Consider the following 18,536-nt stretch of genomic DNA (forward strand, 5'->3'; position numbering starts at 1 on the left):
TGCTGTGTGGTTCATACACAAGACTATATGAATTCTGGGGAAGTGAGGATCATGAAAATAAATTGTACAACTCTGTGTTGAGAGTTTTTTTCAATATTTTCACAACACTAATAATCAGAATCATTTTCACATTTTTGTTTGAGATTAATGATTTATGGTGCTGATAGTGAGGATATCTTATGAATGATTTAAAAACCAAATAGACTCTGATCTGAACTAGAATAATTTTAGCAAGAACAATATGTATGTACAATGAAATGTACTGGTAAGCATCAGAAAAACTCCTATGCAATAACAGAAGGATATTTGATAACAGTACCACTATTCTAATGAGAAATTTATGTATGTTTAGCACATGTAGTATCTGAAAAGGATCAGACAATAGTCTTGGACAGTTACAAAATAGGTATTGCTTTGAATCTGCAAACAAACTTATTCATCCTTGTCGTTATTTAAATCTTATACTGGGTGGCTGTTATCAATAGGGAGAATATGTAATTCTGTGCCTGGTTGGTAGAAAAGATATCTTACTTCTATGAAAAATGAATCTTTTTCTGTGTTACTATTTTATAATGACTAATGCAATGCCTAGCATGCCTTTATGTTAATCTCATCTGATGAATGCTTGAGCCATGAATCAATTTATTCAAGTTGTACAAAATGTTCTTCATGTTCATTAAGACTTTGATATACTCCTGAATGTATACCTTTGTGAGTTTTTCATGTGATAATCTTTATTTTACTCAAATTAATTTTTAATTATCTTTCTTGTTTCATTAGCTAAAAGTTCTACAATGAATACTGGTATCTTAAGGAGCAAAATCTATTAATAAGTGTGTACTGGCTTTCTGGCACTAGCTCTGCCATATGACTTTCTTAGAGGATGTAAAAGTGTTTCTGTATTATATATTATTTTCAATAGATTCTCTTGCATATAGTTTAAACTAAAATATAAATAGTAATTCATTTATTTCATATATATATGTTTATTCTCATTTAAATAAGTTAAGTATTTTGTTAGATGAAAATTATTTTAAGGTGCAGCTTACATTCTACTTTCAGTGGAAATTTCGCTTTCATTCCTTGTTTATTCCATTCTGGATTATATGTTGACTTTCCTCAAAGAACCAGCTCCTGGTTTTGTTGATTCTTTGTATACTTATTTTTGTTTCTAATTGGTTGATTTCAGCCTTGAGTTTGATTATTTCCTGACTTCTATTCCTTCTAGATGTATTTACTTTTTGTTCTAGAGCTTTCGAGCGTGCTGTGAAACTGCTAGTGTATGGTCCCTCCAGTTTCTTATTCGAGGTACTGAGAGCTATGAGTTTTCCTCTTAGCACTGCTTTCATTGTGTCCAATAAGTTCGGGTATGTTGTATCTTCATTTTCATTAAATTCTAAAAAGTCTTTAATGTCTTTCTTTACTTCTTCCTTGACCAAGTTACCACTGAGTAGAGCATTGTTCAGTTTCCATGTGTATGCGGGTTTTTCCTTGTTTAGTTGTTATTGAAGACCAGCCTTAATCCTTAGTGATCTGATGGCATGGGATTATTTGAATCGTCTTATATCTGTTGAGGTTTGATTTGTGACCCATTATATGGTCAATTTTGAAGAAGATACCATGAGGTGCTGAGAAGAAGTTATATTCTTTTGATTTAGGATGAAATGTTCTATAGATAACTGTTAAATCCATTTGTTCCATAATTTCAGTTAGCTTCTCTGAGTCTCTGTTTAGTTTGTGTTTCCCTGGTCTGTCTATTGATGATAATGGGGTGTTGAAGTCCCCCAGAATTATTGTATGAGGTGCAATGTGTGCTTTGAGTTTTAGTAAAGTTTCTTTTAATAATGTGGATACCCTTGAATTTGGAGCATAGATGCTCAGAATTGAGAGTTCACCTTGGTAGATTTTTCAAACTTTGATGAGTATGAAGTATCCTTCCTTACCTGATTTGATGATTTTTGGTTGAAAGTTGATTTTATCTGATATTAGAATGGATACTCCCACTTGTTTATTGGGACCATTTGTTTGGAAAATTGTTTTCCAGTCATGTACTCTGAGGTAGTGTTTGTCTTTGACACTGAGGTGCATTTCCTGTATGCAGAAAACTGTTTATGTATTCAGTCTGTAAGTCTTTTTCTTTTTTATTGGGGGAATTGAGTCCATTAGTGTTAAGAAATATTAAGGAATAGGGGTTGCTGCTTCCTGTTATTTTTTATTTTATTTTTACGTTTGTGTGGTTATCTTCTTTTGGGTTTGTTGAAATAAGATTATATTCTTGCTTTTTTTAGAGTGTAGTTTTCCCTCCTTGTGTTGGAGTTTTCCATCTATCATCCTTTGTGGGGCTGGATTTGTGGATTTGTTTTTGTCATGTAATTTTGTTTTTGTCATGAAATATCTTGGATTCTCTGTCTATGGTAATTGAGAGTTTTACTGGGGATAATAGCCTGGGCTGGCATTTGTGTTCTATTAGAGTCTGTAGGACCTCTGCCCAGAATCTTCTAGCTTTCAAAGTCTCTGGTGAGAAGTCTGGTTTAATTCTGATTGGTCTGCTTTTATATGTTACTTGATCTTTTTCCCTTACTGCTTTTAATATTCTTTCTTTGTTTAGTGAGTTTGGTGTTTTGATTATTATATAATTGGAGGAATTTTCAAGTTCTGTAGGCTACTTGTATGTTCATGGGAATCTATTTCTTTAGGTTATGGAAATTTTCTTCTATAATTCTTTTGAAGATGTTTACTGGCCCTTTAAGTTAGGTATCTTCACTCTCTTCTATACCTATTATCCTTAGATTTGGTCTTCTCATTGTGTCCTGGATTTCCTGAATGTTTTGGGTTAGGAGCTATTTGCATTTTGCATTTTCTTTGACTGTTGTGTTAATGTTTTCTATGGTATCTTTGCACCAGAGATTCTCTCTTTTATCTCTTGTATTATGTTTGTGAGGCTTGAATCTTTGACTCCTGATCTCTTTCCTAGGTTTTCTATCTCCAGTGTTGTCTCCTTTTATGATTTCTTAATTGTTTTTCTTTCCACTTTTAGATCCTGGATGATTTTGTTCAGTTCCTTCACCTGTTTGGTTGTGTTTCCCTGTGATAAGGGATTTTTTGTGTTTCCTACTTAAGGTCTTCTACCTGTTAACCTGTGTTCTCTTGTATTTCTTTACAGGAGTTAGGAAATCTTTCCCTTGTATTCATATAACATTTTCAGTTTTGGTATGATTTGGTCAATAATATTGAATAGTATTCTTTGTTGGGTTTTGCTTGAATTTTCTCAGGAATAGTTTGATATTATGATTATGGAGAAGAAATTTTTTTTTAAAAAGATGAAAAATCTATTTTGATTACATCACACTAAACAGGATCTACTGCGGTGGGAGTTGACTAAGAAGATGGAAAATATTGACACCAAATTCCTCCAGTGGAAAGTAATTTATCATGACCCTTAGGTAGTGTTTTCATTGACTTACTTCCTTTTCCATTCTTTTGTTACCCCTATTATATATCTATTTTCAATTTGTTATGTATCATTGATCTACCCACATATTTATATATCATGTCTATGAATCTACCATTTATCAGCTACCTTTTAATTATCACCTTTCACAAATTACTACTTGATACCCTTGCATTTTTTCTTTTAAACAAACACTATGTATAAGGGAACTAAAACAGAGATGCACAACTAGACAATGTTGGGAAAATGAAAAAATTTTAAACATTCTGTCTTAATTGGGAATCCAGTCTTAATTGGGATGCCTTCATCAAACCCTGCCCTTATTTCTTAGGTAAATAAGAGGTAGAAAGATTGAAAGTACCAGAGAGGGTAGATGGCTCTAAGGATTTTTTTTTCCCTAGACACAACAGGACTGATGCACATATGACCTCATAGAGACTGCAGCAACAGATAGAAGTCTGCGCAGAGTCGAGTCCAGTGCTCAGAGAGGAAAGTGACCACCTGTTCTCATTTCTAACCAAATGGCTACCTGAGATGGCATCTCATTGGGCATATAAATAACACTTAAGTGTAGATTCTGGGCCAGAACAAAATGGGCAACAGAATAGGAACTCAATGGTATTTTTGTTTCCTATGCAGTTTTTCTGGTGTTTATTTGCTTTGTTTTGTCTTAATGTTTTGTCTTTACTTGTATATTATGAATTTTAACTGTGTAAATGTGTAGCTGTCTCTGTGTATATTCCTTGGTTTTCTTTTTGTTCTGTTTTATAATTCTGGTTTGTTTCTTTGTATAGCTACTTGTTTTCTGAGGAAAGAGAAAAAGAAAGGGGGTAGAGATGGATTGGTGGGGAAGTAGGGAGAATGTGATAGGAATGGGGGAGGGGAAGTGTGGTCAGAGTATACTGTATGAAAGTACAGGGTTTTTTTTTTTTGTTTCTTTGTTATTTGTTTGTTTTTGCTTTTGTTTTTGTTTTTAAGAAATAAGAATCAAACCTCCAGAGAGTTTACAGTTTATCTGGAATATACAGGGGTCAGGGCTTAAAGGTGCTACCAAAATTATACTCTATGTTAAAGGACAAAGGTTTGGCTCCCAGACTTTAAGACGGTGCTTATATGTAATTTCTGAATTTAGCAGCACCACACCCATTGCATTTAAGGAGTTATAAAAATGTAAACTGCTTCAAAAATACTTGTATTAGAAAAAAATCATTGGACATCTTGATTTCTCAGTGTATTAGGAAATTATGCGCCTGCATTTGAGTGGTATGGAACATAATAAGCCTTTGGGCCTGTAGCAGTGTTTCCCATAGGCTCATGTAACACTCACATACAGGTTACCATTGAGATTTTCAGAAGGAAACCTAATAAGTCAGTCGGGTGATAGCTCAGATACACAGGTAGTCTGTCTTCAGAGAAGCCTCACAGGAGGGATGAAAAAGACCTTTGCAACCACCATTGTGCTGTGTTGTGTTTCAGATGTTGGATATGGAACTGTAAGATTAAATGTTCTCAAATGGTTCCATTTTAGTTTAGTACATTTTCTCATTTTTAATGGCCCTGATCTATTTTTTTTAAGAGGCAATATTTATATTTTGCCTTGCAGTTTGTAAACATGCAATTTTGATTCTGGTTTTTATATGATTTAACATCTAAGAGATTGTCTTGAACTGCAGAATGGTCTTGAACTTCAATTTTGATCAAACAGGATTTGGGGGGGGGGGGCAGAATAACAGAGTTTCATCATAGTTGGTCCTGAACCTTCAGTTGGACAAAGAAAGTTTAGATTGTATTTGAAATATCCACCAATGTCGTACATATCAAAGTCTAAGTCATTAACCTGTGGTTCTGTGCCTTTGGAAACTTTAGAATATAATGTTCTCTGAAAAGAGATTGGTCACATTGAAATGAATTCTTGGAAGGGATATTATGATCTTCTCACCCTCTGCATTTCTCCACTGTAAGGTGGACAGGCATGCTCAATCATGTTTATTTTTAATGACATATATATATATATATATATATATATATATATATATATATATATATATTGTCACAGATACTCTTTCAAAGCACTAATGGTTCTGAGCTAGAACACATAAAATTGAGAGGCAAAAGATTTCTCTTTTCTTTATAAGACAATTAGCCATTTCTCTATAAAAGTAGAGACATGACTAACAAATTTGTTTGTTTTAGACTGTGTCTAAGTCTCCATATTAGCATTACCCTAAAGAAGTTGCTTAAAGTTTTCAAAATAACAGTCTATGAAGGAAGAGAAATATGAGAGGTTTATGAGAATGCCGTAGCAATTATATCATTTCATCCTAGATCACACATAGTACTATTAAATATCAGATATAATTGTAAAATATATTGCTTTTAAGACTTTAAGAGCAACATTTAAAAAAAACATGTCACTTGTTTTGGCATGAAAAGAGCCCAAATTATGTACCGACAAACCAAACTTTAGAATAGTAGTTTTCTTTGACAGTTTAAAAATATTGAAACTTTACTATGGAACATATTAATAATTACAAAATTAAGACTATGAGTTTAAAAATTCAAATTTCTAACAAGCATTCTGAAAATTAGCCTGTCTCTTAAACAAACAAAAAAATTTTGATAAGAGCTGCAATTCAAGTCAGTAACTGGATAAAACATGTCTTTACGGAATGAATATAACTGTAATACAGCTATGAGTTTATTCATGAACCTGGTAAGAACTCAGAAATACAAAAGACATCAGAGTATTGATGTTGATTATTTAGCAAATACAAATACTGTAATTACAAATGGAGTGCTGAGCAGGAAGTCAGAGGAAAAATTAGCCCCAATAACAGGGGGGAGGCGGGGAGGAGCAGAAACTCATAAAAAGGTGTTTTGTTTGGGACTAGTGGGTAAACGAGCTTAAATTTATATTGGGGGATTTTTGTTCGAAGTGGAAATAGTATCTTCATGTTAAACATTTTAACTGACTTTTACTAAGGTGGTTTTTTAAAAAACAACTTTACTAAAAACTACAGAATTATTTAGGAAACTATATGCATGGGTCATTACATATTGGTTTCCTCACGATTGAACTAATTTTTAAATTACTTAAGTGTGTTAACATGCTGCTTTGCTTTGGTAGATGTAAATACAAAATTACAAAATTGAAAATCATGCATTATAACTTATTTTGGTTTTTCTTATAAAGCTTTAAGGTATATAACATTTTTTTAAATTTTGTATTCTCTTAGTTAACAGTAAAACATAATAAGAAAATTGATGGAAAACTTACTTAAACAAAATGTCTACTTATCAAGAGGCACAAAATATATAGGCAAGAGACAGGATTATAAACATGAAATTATCTGAAGTATAAGAAATTGAAAAGCATATATTAGCCTTTGTCTCTCAGCACAATGTTATCTGTGAAAATTATTATTTCACTAGTTCAAAACTATATTCTTCCTCTGCCATATGTTCATTCAGAAAGAGTAGCATTCATACCGTCTTATGTGAAACTTGAATATCTACTTTGTGTCACAAACTTTTAAAAAAGTAATTTTCTCATTTTTCATTTATTTATTTACGCTGCATATTTTATTCCCTCCCCCTGCCACTCTCCACCTTTTCCACCTCTTATACCTCCTCCCCAGCCCCCTGTCTTCACATGGATTTCTCCACCCCCCACTCCACCTGACCTCTAAACACCCTGGGGCCCCCAGTCTCTTGAGGGTTAGGTGCATCATCTCTGAATGAACACAGACCTGGCAGTCCTCTACTCTATGTGTGCCTGCTTGGAGGTTCAGTGTTTGAGAGGTATCAGGGGTCCAAATTAATTGAGACTGCTGATCCTTTCTCCTCAGCTTCTTTCATCCTTCCCTAGTTCAACAACAGGGGTCAGCTGCATCTGACTCTTTAAGCTGCTTGTTGGGTCTTCCAGAGTGCTATCATGCTAGGTCCCTTTTTGTGAGTGCTCCATAGCCTCAGTAATAGTGTCAGTCCTTGGGACCTCCCCTTGAGCTGGATCCCACTTTGGGCCTGTTACTGGACCTTCTTTTCCTCAAGCTCCTTTTCATTTCCTTCCCTGTAATTCTTTCAGACAGGAACAATTATGGGTCAGAGTTGTGACTGTGGGATGTCCCCCCTTCTCCCATATTTGATGTCCTGTCTTCCTGCTAGACGTGGGCTCTATAAGTTCTCTCTCCCTACTGTCAGGGATTTCATCTAAGATCCCTCCCTTTGAGTCCAGAGAGTCTCTTACCTCCCAGGTCTCTGGTGCATTCTGGAGGGTTCCCTGAACTTCCTATCTCTCAAGGTTTCCTGTTTCCATTCTTTCTGCTGGCACTCAGGGCTTCAGTTCTTTTCCTTCACCCAATACCAGATCAGGTTCCCCCCTCCCCCACAAGTCCTTTCTCCCCTCCCCCTCCACCTTTCCTCCCTCCCTCCCTCCCTCCCTCCCTCCCTCCCTCCCTCCCTCCCTCCCTCCCTCCCTCCCTTCCCTCCCTACATGTGATTGCTTTCTTCTCCCTCCCAGTTAGCAGAAGTTGAAGGATGATGGCAAAGTAATTCTTTTTAAGAGTCTTTTAACCTATCTACACATGTATTAAAAAAATCTGAGTATTTTCAAGTAACATTCAAATGCCTGCCTTAGTAAAATGCATTGCATACTTGGAACTTTAAAGGAGTACACATGGGGGGATCCATGGCTCCAGCTGGATATGTAGCAGAGGATGGCTTTATTGGGCATCATTGAGAGGGTGGGGGAGCAATCTCATAGAGAGATGCAGAGGGAGGGGTGGAAGGAGGTTGAATAGGGGAAGCTGGAAGAGAGATAACCTTTGAAATATAAATAAACTAAATATCCAATAAAAATTAAAAAAATTAATTCCTACCTATTATAATGGGAGAAATTATAGGTAATCCAAATACTCTTTCATCGATGAAAGTTAACAGTGTTATTCCAAGAAAAAAATTGTGGGAAATTAACATGTAAAATGGGAAATTAAGAAAGACAAGGCCCCCTACTTGGATCTTCCTCCCTTAGCTGAACTGCCTGCTCAGGCCTCAGTTGGAGAGGACAAACTTAGTCCTGCAGAGGTAGGGAGTGTTCTGGTACCCAAGAAGGTTTTCCCTTTCTCTGAGCAAAAGAGGTAATGAGCAGAAGGGATTAGTGAGACAGGGAGGAGAGGAGTGAGGACTGGATACAAAGTAAATAAATACATTCATGAAAAATAATGTGTATAATGAATGGGATTAAAATAAAAAATGGTAATATTATCTCTAGACAACATAGTATGGTTCTTGTTAATGGGATTCTCTGATTTCATACAAAGTTTGTCTTTAGTAAATTGGAAAGGTGTTGTTTTCTATTTCATTTTGTGTCCTACTACTTTATTTAATGTGCTATCAGTTGTAGGAGATTTTTCTCCTGGGATCTTTTTTTTTTTTAAGTAAGAATCATATCATCTATAAATAAGAATATTTTATTTTTTAAAAAAAATCTTCCTATATGTATACCCCTGTGACTCATTCTATCTCCTTATTGCTCTAGCTAAGACACTAAGCTTTGGGCAGGAATAAAGGCATTGAACATAACTACCATTTTCCTGATTTTATTGAAAAGGCTGTGATTTTTTTTCTCGACTAATCATGATTTTGGACGTGGTCTTGTTTCATATTCTCCTTATTATATTTATATATGTCCCTTATAACTCTGGAATCTCCAGAAGTTATACTAGAGACTCAAGTCTTCTCCATTAGTGACAAGGGCTGTTTGGGCTTCTCACGTTCCCTGTCTCTCAGAGACACCCTGTGGACAGACACTGCTCCCTCAGTTAAGTTACATGCGTGTAGGACATTACATTTACTGATGTTAAACCATCTCTGTGTCTTTGCCATGAACCTGACTTTATCACAACAGATGATTATTTGATTTATACTTGACTTGGTTTGCAGGTGTTTTATTTATAAATTATATATCTATGTTCATAAGAAATATTAGAGTGGTTCTCAACCTGTAGATCACTTCACTGGGTTCGTGACCCATCCAGCAGGTCCAGTTATTAGAGGGTCTCAAGGGGACCTTCTCCTAAGAACCAAATTGGGGGAGAGAGAGAGACGGACACCAAGTGCAAGAACGACACGGAAGCAGTCTGAGTAGCATCAAGGTGTCTCTGTATTCAGTAAGGCTCAAGGCTTAAATACACAAGCAAAAGGGGAAATACTTCTCAGTAGGAGGAATGGGGCAGCGGAAATGCACAAGCAAAGGAGGAAGTACTTCTCAGTAGGAGGAATGGGGCAGCAGGTCTGTTGGCAACTACTGGGGGAAGCAGGAACTTGGTGGTATCAAGGTACATCTTGTGGTCAGGACATCTGGTGCTGACTTAGGGCTGGAACATTCTGTGGTTGTTCTCGGAACAGTGTGTTGTTGGCCTGCTTTTGACCCCCTTTTCTTCTCGGGGGGAGAGACCCAGTTCGGAGATCAAGACAGTAGAGTTGTCTTAATAGCTCCCAACAGGTTCGCATATCAGATATTTTGAATATCAGATATTTTCATTATGTTTCACAACATTAGCAAAATTACAGTTATGAAATAGCAAAAAATAATTTTATGATTCAGAGGTAACCCCAACATGAGGAACTGTATTAAAGGTTTGTAGCATTAGCAAATTTGAGAATCACTGAATTAGAGTATAACGCCTTACTTGGTTGGCTTTTGTCTCATAGTGGTTTCAAGGATATCGACTTCCTGATTTGAAATTGAACATCTTCTTTACTTTTCTCTGTTTTATGGGATAATTTTATGGAATAATTTTATTGGTGGTAAGTGTTCTTTGATGTATGGTAGAATATTGAGATGAATCCATCTGGATATCTGCTTATTTTAATTGAGATATTTTTAATCATTGATTTTCTCTCATTTGCTGTTATATACACATTCAAATTATTCAGTTAATCATTAATTTTTATTTTATGTTTATGAAAGTTATGCCCATGCCTAGTACCTTTCCTGGAAAGAGTAAATATAAGAATCCCTAAAATTTGAATTGCAGACAGATATGAGCTACCACGGGGGTGATGGGAACTGAATCTAGATCCAGAGCAGGTCAGTGGGTGCTTTAATCACTGAACTGTCTCTCCAGCCCTTGTGTTTTTCATCATTTTTTTTCTCAGTAGAGTTCTAGATTTTTCCAACTACTTCATGTATCTTGCAGTTTTTGACATTGATGGCCAGATTTAGATTTTGGATTTCTATTGAACATAACATGGGAAATTCTAAAGATTATACACATATCTTTATTAATGCTCTGTGGAACAAATCTTAATGGTAACATGGTGAAATTCTGCAATACGCAATATGTTCTATAAATAACCAGAGTATGACAGTGATTCTAAATACTTGAATCTTTGCATTTCCCTATTGCAAGTAATTATTACTATATCAGACTGTATTTTCCTTAAATGTTTTACCATGGGAGTCTTATCTGGAGTATTTTAAGGCTTCCTTTCAATTAACTATGTGCAATTTAATAATGAAAACTTTAAGAGGTTGGGGAAAGGCAATATTGTTTGAATAATGATAAAAATTGCCATTTGAGGAAGATAAAAATGTGTTCTCACACTTTGTTCTTACACATTCCCTATTGTGTAGTGCATCTCTAGTATCTTCTAGATTGTGAATGTCTTAATTACTTATCTATTACTGTCAAGAGACAACAAAATCAAGATAAGATATTTAATAATGATTTTATTTGGGCTTATGTTTTCAGAGGGTAGAGTCCATGGCTATCATAGCTGTGAGCATGGTATCAATTACACAGGCATGGCAGTGGAACAGAAGCTGAGAGCTTGCATCTGACCAAAAATAATAAGGAAAAGAGAGAACTAAGAAGGCCATGGGCATTTGGTACCTCAAAGACTAGCCCCAGTGCTAAACCTCTTCCAATAATTTCAGGTCACCTAACCCTTCTCAGTTTCACCAAGTAGGGAACATGTATTCAAATATGTAAATCTATGGAATCCATTTGCATCCAAACCAAGTCTGTAAAAAAAGTTAAACTTGTTAAGAATGCACAGTAAATTTTAGGTGTGTCTTTAAAGTCAGCACATCCTTTTAAAAATACAGAAATAAAACCTGATGTTTAGTATGAGGAAAGTGCTTATAGTAAAATAAAAGCAAACACATGCAAATAAAATTCAGTTTTTGTAATTATAACAAACTACTGATGGCTTTCTAAGACACAGGTACAGAAGAAAACCACCAAGTACTGTGTCTACATAATCATATTCAATTATTTATGGATTTTTTGTGTTTAGTTTTCTCAAAAGTTAAAAAAGATCCCATACGATATATCAAATTAAATGCAAAATGTCTTCATTAAGCATCCTTAATTCATTCTCTCTCTCTCATATGGACAGTCATATGATATATATATATATATATATACAGTCATATGATATATATCATATGACTGGCTATGGTTGCTTTCTTAGACCATCCCATTCTTCATCTTAATGGTGAAACTATTACAGTGAAATACTAAATATTATAGTGGCATCTATACCGGAAGAGTCAGAACTAGTTTACCCCTGGGAAGAGCACACTAACTGGTTATCCAAAACCAAATGACCAGCCCTAAATTCATATACATAAAATTAACATCATATGAAAAAAATCTATTGTATTGGGTAGACTAATGAAAACAAGGTCAGTTATCAGATGCTAATTTATTGACTTCTATGGTGGTTTGTATACTCCTTGTACTGCCTGTTTGCCAAGCATGACTGCACCTGTTAATTAAAATAGTTTGACCTTGAGGAATAGCTGAAAGAAACCATGGGTTATTATCTTCAACAATGTGCTGATGACATGTATGCTTCTGTAAAAATCTTAACTTCTTCTCACCCTTGCCTCATTCTTTTCAGAATATAAAATGAGAATACAAACTGAACTTAGGATCAAAGTGTTTCAGTATATATACTGCATATTCTATCAACAAAGAAAAGGGTTTCCTGAATGTGAAAGTAAGTGGAGGTTATGTAGGTGTGTGCCAGGATTGTTTGGTAGAATGAAAGCAAGGGAAAGAATGATGCAAAATAATCTTCACAATTATAAGATACCAAATATCTTGACTACACATTGGAGCACTGTAGTATTAGTTCTTACACAATTTTGTGTTTGCACTATAGAGTGAGTTCACACACCCTTTGAACATAAATACACCCAGTACACAACTTTCTTATTCTTTTTTTTCAGTTTTAAATCTTTTTTTAAATATGTTTTATTACGTATTTTCCTCAATTACATTTCCAATGCTATCCCAAAAGTCCCCCATACCCTCCCCCCCACTCCCCTACCCACCCATTCCCACTTTTTGTCCCTGGTGTTCCCTTGTGCTGGGGCATATAAAGTTTGCATGTTCAATGGGCCTCTCTTTCCAGTGATGGTCTACTAGGCCATCTTTTGATACATATGCAATTATAGTCAAGAGCTCCGGGGTACTGGTCAGTTCAGAATGTTGTTCCACCTATAGGTTTGCAGATCCCTTTAGCTCCTTGGGTACTTTCTCTAGCTCCTCCATTGGGAGCCCTGTGATCCATCCAATAGCTGACTGTGAGCATCCACTTCTGTGTTTGCTAGGCTCCTGCCTAGTCTCACAAGAGACAGCTATATCTGGGTCCTTTCAGCAAACACTTGCTAGTGTATGCAATGGTGTCATCGTTTGGAGGCTAAGGAAGACCAAAGTGTGGACACTCTGCCCCTTCTTAGAATTGGAAACAATCACCCATAGAAGGAGTTACAGAGACAAAGTTTGGAGCTGAGACGAAAGGATGGACCATCTAGAGACTGCCATATCCAGGGATCCATCCCCTAATTAACTTTCTTATTCTTACAATTCAGTTCTCATTAAGAGAGCTTGAACATTTTTAGTAGATATACTGCTTATAGCTCTTCACAATCCCATAACAACCATTTAAGCATTTAACTCAATAGTTCATTTTAAGTTCTTCAAAGCCATATTCATCTATATATACATAATTTAGTATTTTATATCAATGATAACACGTTTTAAGTGCTTACAATAGATATTTGACATTGTATTTGTTGTTGGATAAGGTCTATTAACCACATTAGTTTTTTCAAAATATTATCTTTTTTTTTCTTTTTTTTTAATTAGGTAATTTCCTCAATTACATTTCCAATGCTATCCAAAAAGTCCCCAATACACTCCCCCCCCAGTCCCCCACCCACCCACCCCCACATCTTGGCCCTGGCATTCCCCTGTACTGGGACATATAAAGTTGGTAAGTCCAATGGGCCTCTATTTCCAGTGATGGCCTACTAGGCCATCTTTTGATACAAATGCAGCTAGAGACAAGAGCTCTGGGGTACTGGTTAGTTCATAATAATGATCCACCTATGGGGATGCAGTTCCCTTTAGCTCCATGGGTACTTTCTCTAGCTCCTCCATTGGGGGCCCTGTGATCTATCCAATAGCTGACTGTGAGTATCCACTTCTGTGTTTGCTAGGCCCCGGCATTGTCTCACAAGAGACAGCTATATCTGGGTCCTTTCAGTAAAATCTTGCTAGTGTATGCAATGGTGTCAGCGTTTGGAAGCTGATTATGGGATGGATCCCTGGATATGGCAGTCTTTAGATGGTCCATCCTTTCTTCACAGCTCCAAACTTTATCTCTGTAACTCTTTCCATGGGTGTTTTGTTCCCAATTCCAAGAAGGGGCACAGTGTCCACACTTTGGTCTTCGTTCTTCTTGAGTTTCATGCGTTTAACAAATTGTATCTTATATCTTGGATATCCTAAGAAATCTAAGTGGATTAAGGAACTCCACATAAAACCAGAGACACTGAAACTTATAGAGGAGAAAGTAGGGAAAAGCCTTGAAGATATGGGTACAGGGGAAAAATTCCTGAATAGAACAGCAAAGGCTTGCGCTGTAAGATCGAGAATCGATAAATGGGACCTCATAAAGTTGCAAAGCCTCTGCAAGGCAAAAGACACTGTCAATAAGACAAAAAGACCACCAACAGATTGGGAAAGGATCTTTACCTATCCTAAATCAGATAGGGGACTAATATCCAATATATATAAAGAACTCAAGAAGGTGGACTCCAGAAAATCAAATAACCCCGTTAAAAAATGGGGCTCAGAAAAGAACAAAGAATTCTCACCTGAGGAATACCGAACGGCAGAGAAGCATATTATCTTTTTTAACCTACAATTTTTTAAGCACTACCATCTGTTTATTTCATTAATTCATTTATATTTTGGTTTTAATGAGTAATGTTCCCCATAGGCACATGTAAGTTTAGCTTTCTTGGAAGATATATGTCATTTGGCTAACTTTGAGATTCTAAAAGCTCAAGACAGGACAATTGCCACTCTCTCTTCCTAATGCCTGCAGATTCATATGTAGAACTCTCAGCAACTTCTCCTGCACAATGTGTGCTGTGTACTGCCTTGCTTCCTATCATGTTGATAATGTACCAAACTTTGTAACCTGCAACCAAGCCCCCAGTTAAATGTTTTTCTTTATAAGAGTTGTCGTGCTCATAGTGGTATATGGTGTCTTTACTTCATATTAATGGAAATTCTAACAAAGACAGGGTATCAGTTTGGCAGGAAATATTATTTCTCCTGATCTTGGTATTCTTTAGTTGTATATAGTTATGTTTAGTTTGGAGTGTGGCTCCAGGAGATTTCCCCACTTCCATTTTGGCATGTCTGTTACTGCTGTGTTCTGCTATTTCTTGTATTGCTTATGCAGGCATATTGTTGAGATATAAAGGATAGAGTTTTTCAGTTATTTCTGGGAAAAACAATTCCTGGTCTTCTGACTCTTACCAATTTTCTGTACTCTTTTATGTAATGTTTCCTGAGCTGTGGTTTCAGGATTTGTGGTACAGATGTGTGAATAATTTCTGAACAGCCAGTGCTCACCTGTTCTGTCAATGTGGACAGTTTGTGATTTTTCTGTAATGGTTTCCATCTGTTGCATAGAGAAGATTCTTTGAGCAGGAATGATAGATACAGTTCCTTTTGTGTATAAGAGTAAGTATTTAGAGTGCAATTAAGAGTGTTACACTTCAGGAAATAGATGGAACTAGAAAATATTATGTCCAAGTAATATTCTTGCAACCAGACTCAGAGAGAGAAAAGCACTAAATGTTCTCTCTCATCTGGAGTTCCTACATTCAGATCTCTAGAGGTAGGTACATAACCTGGAGTAACAACAAAAGTGAGGAAAGTAAAAAGTGACCATTGTGGGGTTACCTAAAAGGGACCAATAATATATAAGTGACTTAAAGGTGGAAATGAGAAAAACAGGTGAGAGGGATATAACTGGGCAGAATAGGCATGATCAATACAGAAGACAAGAGGATATGAAAAGATGTCTGAGAAATCCATTAGGACTTATATTATGATTTACCTAAAATTAAACATAATTCTTTAGATCTTTATTTCAGAGTGACAAAATCAGAATTTGATAAGTGAAAAAGTAGATGAGTCTCCTTATAACATAATTGTTACATATTTTATCAGAGAATTTTTTAAAAGAAATGTTGATCTACATTTAAGCAAAAAATATCCTAAGGGATAAATAATCTATGATGATAAAACAATCACATGCATCTTTGATACAATTAAAATAAGACATACATTATGATAAAGACATGGTGGCACACACCTATATTTATAGGACTTGGGAATCAGAGGCAGCAAGATCACGGTGAGTTTGAAGCCACCCTCAACTACAAGAATGAATTCAAGAATACCCATGGCTTTATACAGTAACCTGTCTAAAATGGAGACATAAATTATGGTCCTTACTAATGAGCAATATCAATTCTTGCAATAGTTGGGATATTCCAGAAATCATATGCATTGCAAAGGCAATAACAGAAGCATGGAAGTAATTATTCAATACAATGAGCAGTTTCTAAAATTCCATGGAGTTATTAGAGAGAAATAAAGCATTACTCATGCTAACAGGCAGCAAAGAACAATGGGTCTATTAGAGTTGCTTTATTGCAAACATTTTATTAGTAGGACTTATATCAAATTAGAGAGGAATCTAAAATATTATTTCAAGGGTTACCTGGTAGATGTGGTTCCTGGACAATATAAATATACCTTCATGTGCATCAGTTGAAGCATCATGAGGGGATTAATAATTATTTCTGTATTAATAATGCTATACATTTACTGATACTTTATCACATGTTCTTGTGGATGTAAAGTACCTTGAAAAATATTCCCTTGAGTTTCTACATTCTAGTAACAATCTTTTTTTTTTGAAGAATAATTTATTGAGATCCCTCCCTCCCAGCCTCTCCAATTCCGGGGTCACTTTCTCCATTTGTAGATCTTGTTTGCAAGTCCATGAAGATGGATGGGGGCAGGGGCGCAGAGCACTGCTCTTGAGGCAGTTGTAACTGTCTTCCTCATACTTGAAGAAAACAGACTTCCGATCCAGTGCTTTCACCCAAGCCACTTTTTCTGGTCCTTCTGCCCATAATTCTCCTCTAAGATCTGGCGCTGTTGAGGAGAGGCTCTCGTAGCAGACACTGAACCACCAGCCAGCTGCATTTGTTGTCCTGGATGTCAGTGCCAACCTTTCCCGTCACACTGGGGTCTCCAAAGAGATCAAGGTAATCGTTCTGGACCTGGAAGAACTCGCCCATCTCCATCAGGATCTTCAGGGCATTGGTGTGTTCCTTCTCCCCATCAATGCCTGCCATGTACATGGTGGCCGCAATAGGCAGGTAGAAAGAGTAGAAAGCCGTCTTGTACTTGACAATCGATTTGTACCTCTTTTCAGTGTATCTACCAAGATCCACATGGCCCTGGGGTGCTGTCATGAGGTCTAGAGTCTGCCCGATCTCAGTCTGATAGGAACTCTGCAGAAAGAGTTCCAGCAGGTTCAGGTAGTAGGGCTTTTCCCTGCAGTAGAACTTCAGCAAATGATAGATGGAGGCTTCCAGAAGCAGAGCGTCGTTGATGGCATCCAAACCTATGCCTGGCTTCTGATACCAGCAGATCTGTCCCTGGCGAGTGAGGGAAGAGTCCATGATGTCATCTGACACAAGGAAGAAAGCCTGAAGCAGTTCTACACACCAGCCCACTGTCAGGGCCCGCTGAAGATTCTCAGCATCCTGTTTCTTCGGCTCCACCAGTTCCTGGAAGGCTTGTACCACGGTCAAACCCCGGTTGTACTTGCCTCCTACGGCATTGTACTCTAGGACCTTCTTGAGCCGGGCAATAGTATACCCTATGTCTGGGTGTCCCAGCTCCTTCTCAGTCAGCACCTTGACGATCTAGAAGAAGTGCTGGGTGAAATTCTGCTTTTCTTGGTTATAAACATCCAATTTCTGATTCCCATTCATTCTGACAGAGGAGCTAAATGCTCTGTTCTTCAACGCAGATTCTCCCTAGAAACAATCTTGACATAGAAAGGGAAGAAGAAAAAGACATTGAAGTAGACACAAAATTGTGTGACCGTTTAGAATAGTCAGTTTAGTTCATAACAATTCATAGCTAATGAAAAATATCCATGTTAAGCTGAGACTGATAATAAAAATGATAAATTTAAATATTCTCTAAGACATAAACATTGAATTTTGATTCTCCTTCCCAAAAAGCATTGTTATGCTAATAATTCTGGACTATAGATGACATTTGAAAATTCAGGGTAGTATGTCAATAGGATACAATAAAGTATTGAGAAACCAATTTCTTTTGTCAAAACTGATTGCGTTTGAGAAAATTTGACGTTTGCTATTATTTGAAAATATCTCCTTACATCTAAATGTAATACATAAGCATGCATATTGAGAATGATAATTTAACCCCCTCACTTTATAATATCAAAATCAAGAATGTAAATTATTTTAAGACTATTTTATTTGCCTTTTTATTTATTATATTATGACCATCATCATTTGTTTTCAAATAGAAATATTCTGATTGAAGTATTTTCTAGGTAAATATATTTCAATTGACTGTTATAAAAAATACTTGAACAATGAGAACCATTGCCATTTATTTCATCTGATCCTATGTTCATTGCTAACAGAAAA

At 36.2% G+C, this 18,536-nt stretch overlaps 1 pseudogene; it reads right to left on the reverse strand.

The window, feature by feature from the left end:
* Nucleotides 1–16,803: 16,803 nt before the first annotated feature.
* LOC110295281 (farnesyl pyrophosphate synthase pseudogene) lies at nt 16,804–17,883 on the reverse strand (annotated as a pseudogene).
* Nucleotides 17,884–18,536: the final 653 nt, after the last annotated feature.

This window comes from Mus caroli, unplaced genomic scaffold (assembly GCF_978045245.1).
Source record: "Mus caroli unplaced genomic scaffold, Mus_caroli_1 scaffold_4, whole genome shotgun sequence".
In the NCBI taxonomy this organism is placed as follows: domain Eukaryota; kingdom Metazoa; phylum Chordata; class Mammalia; order Rodentia; family Muridae; genus Mus; species Mus caroli.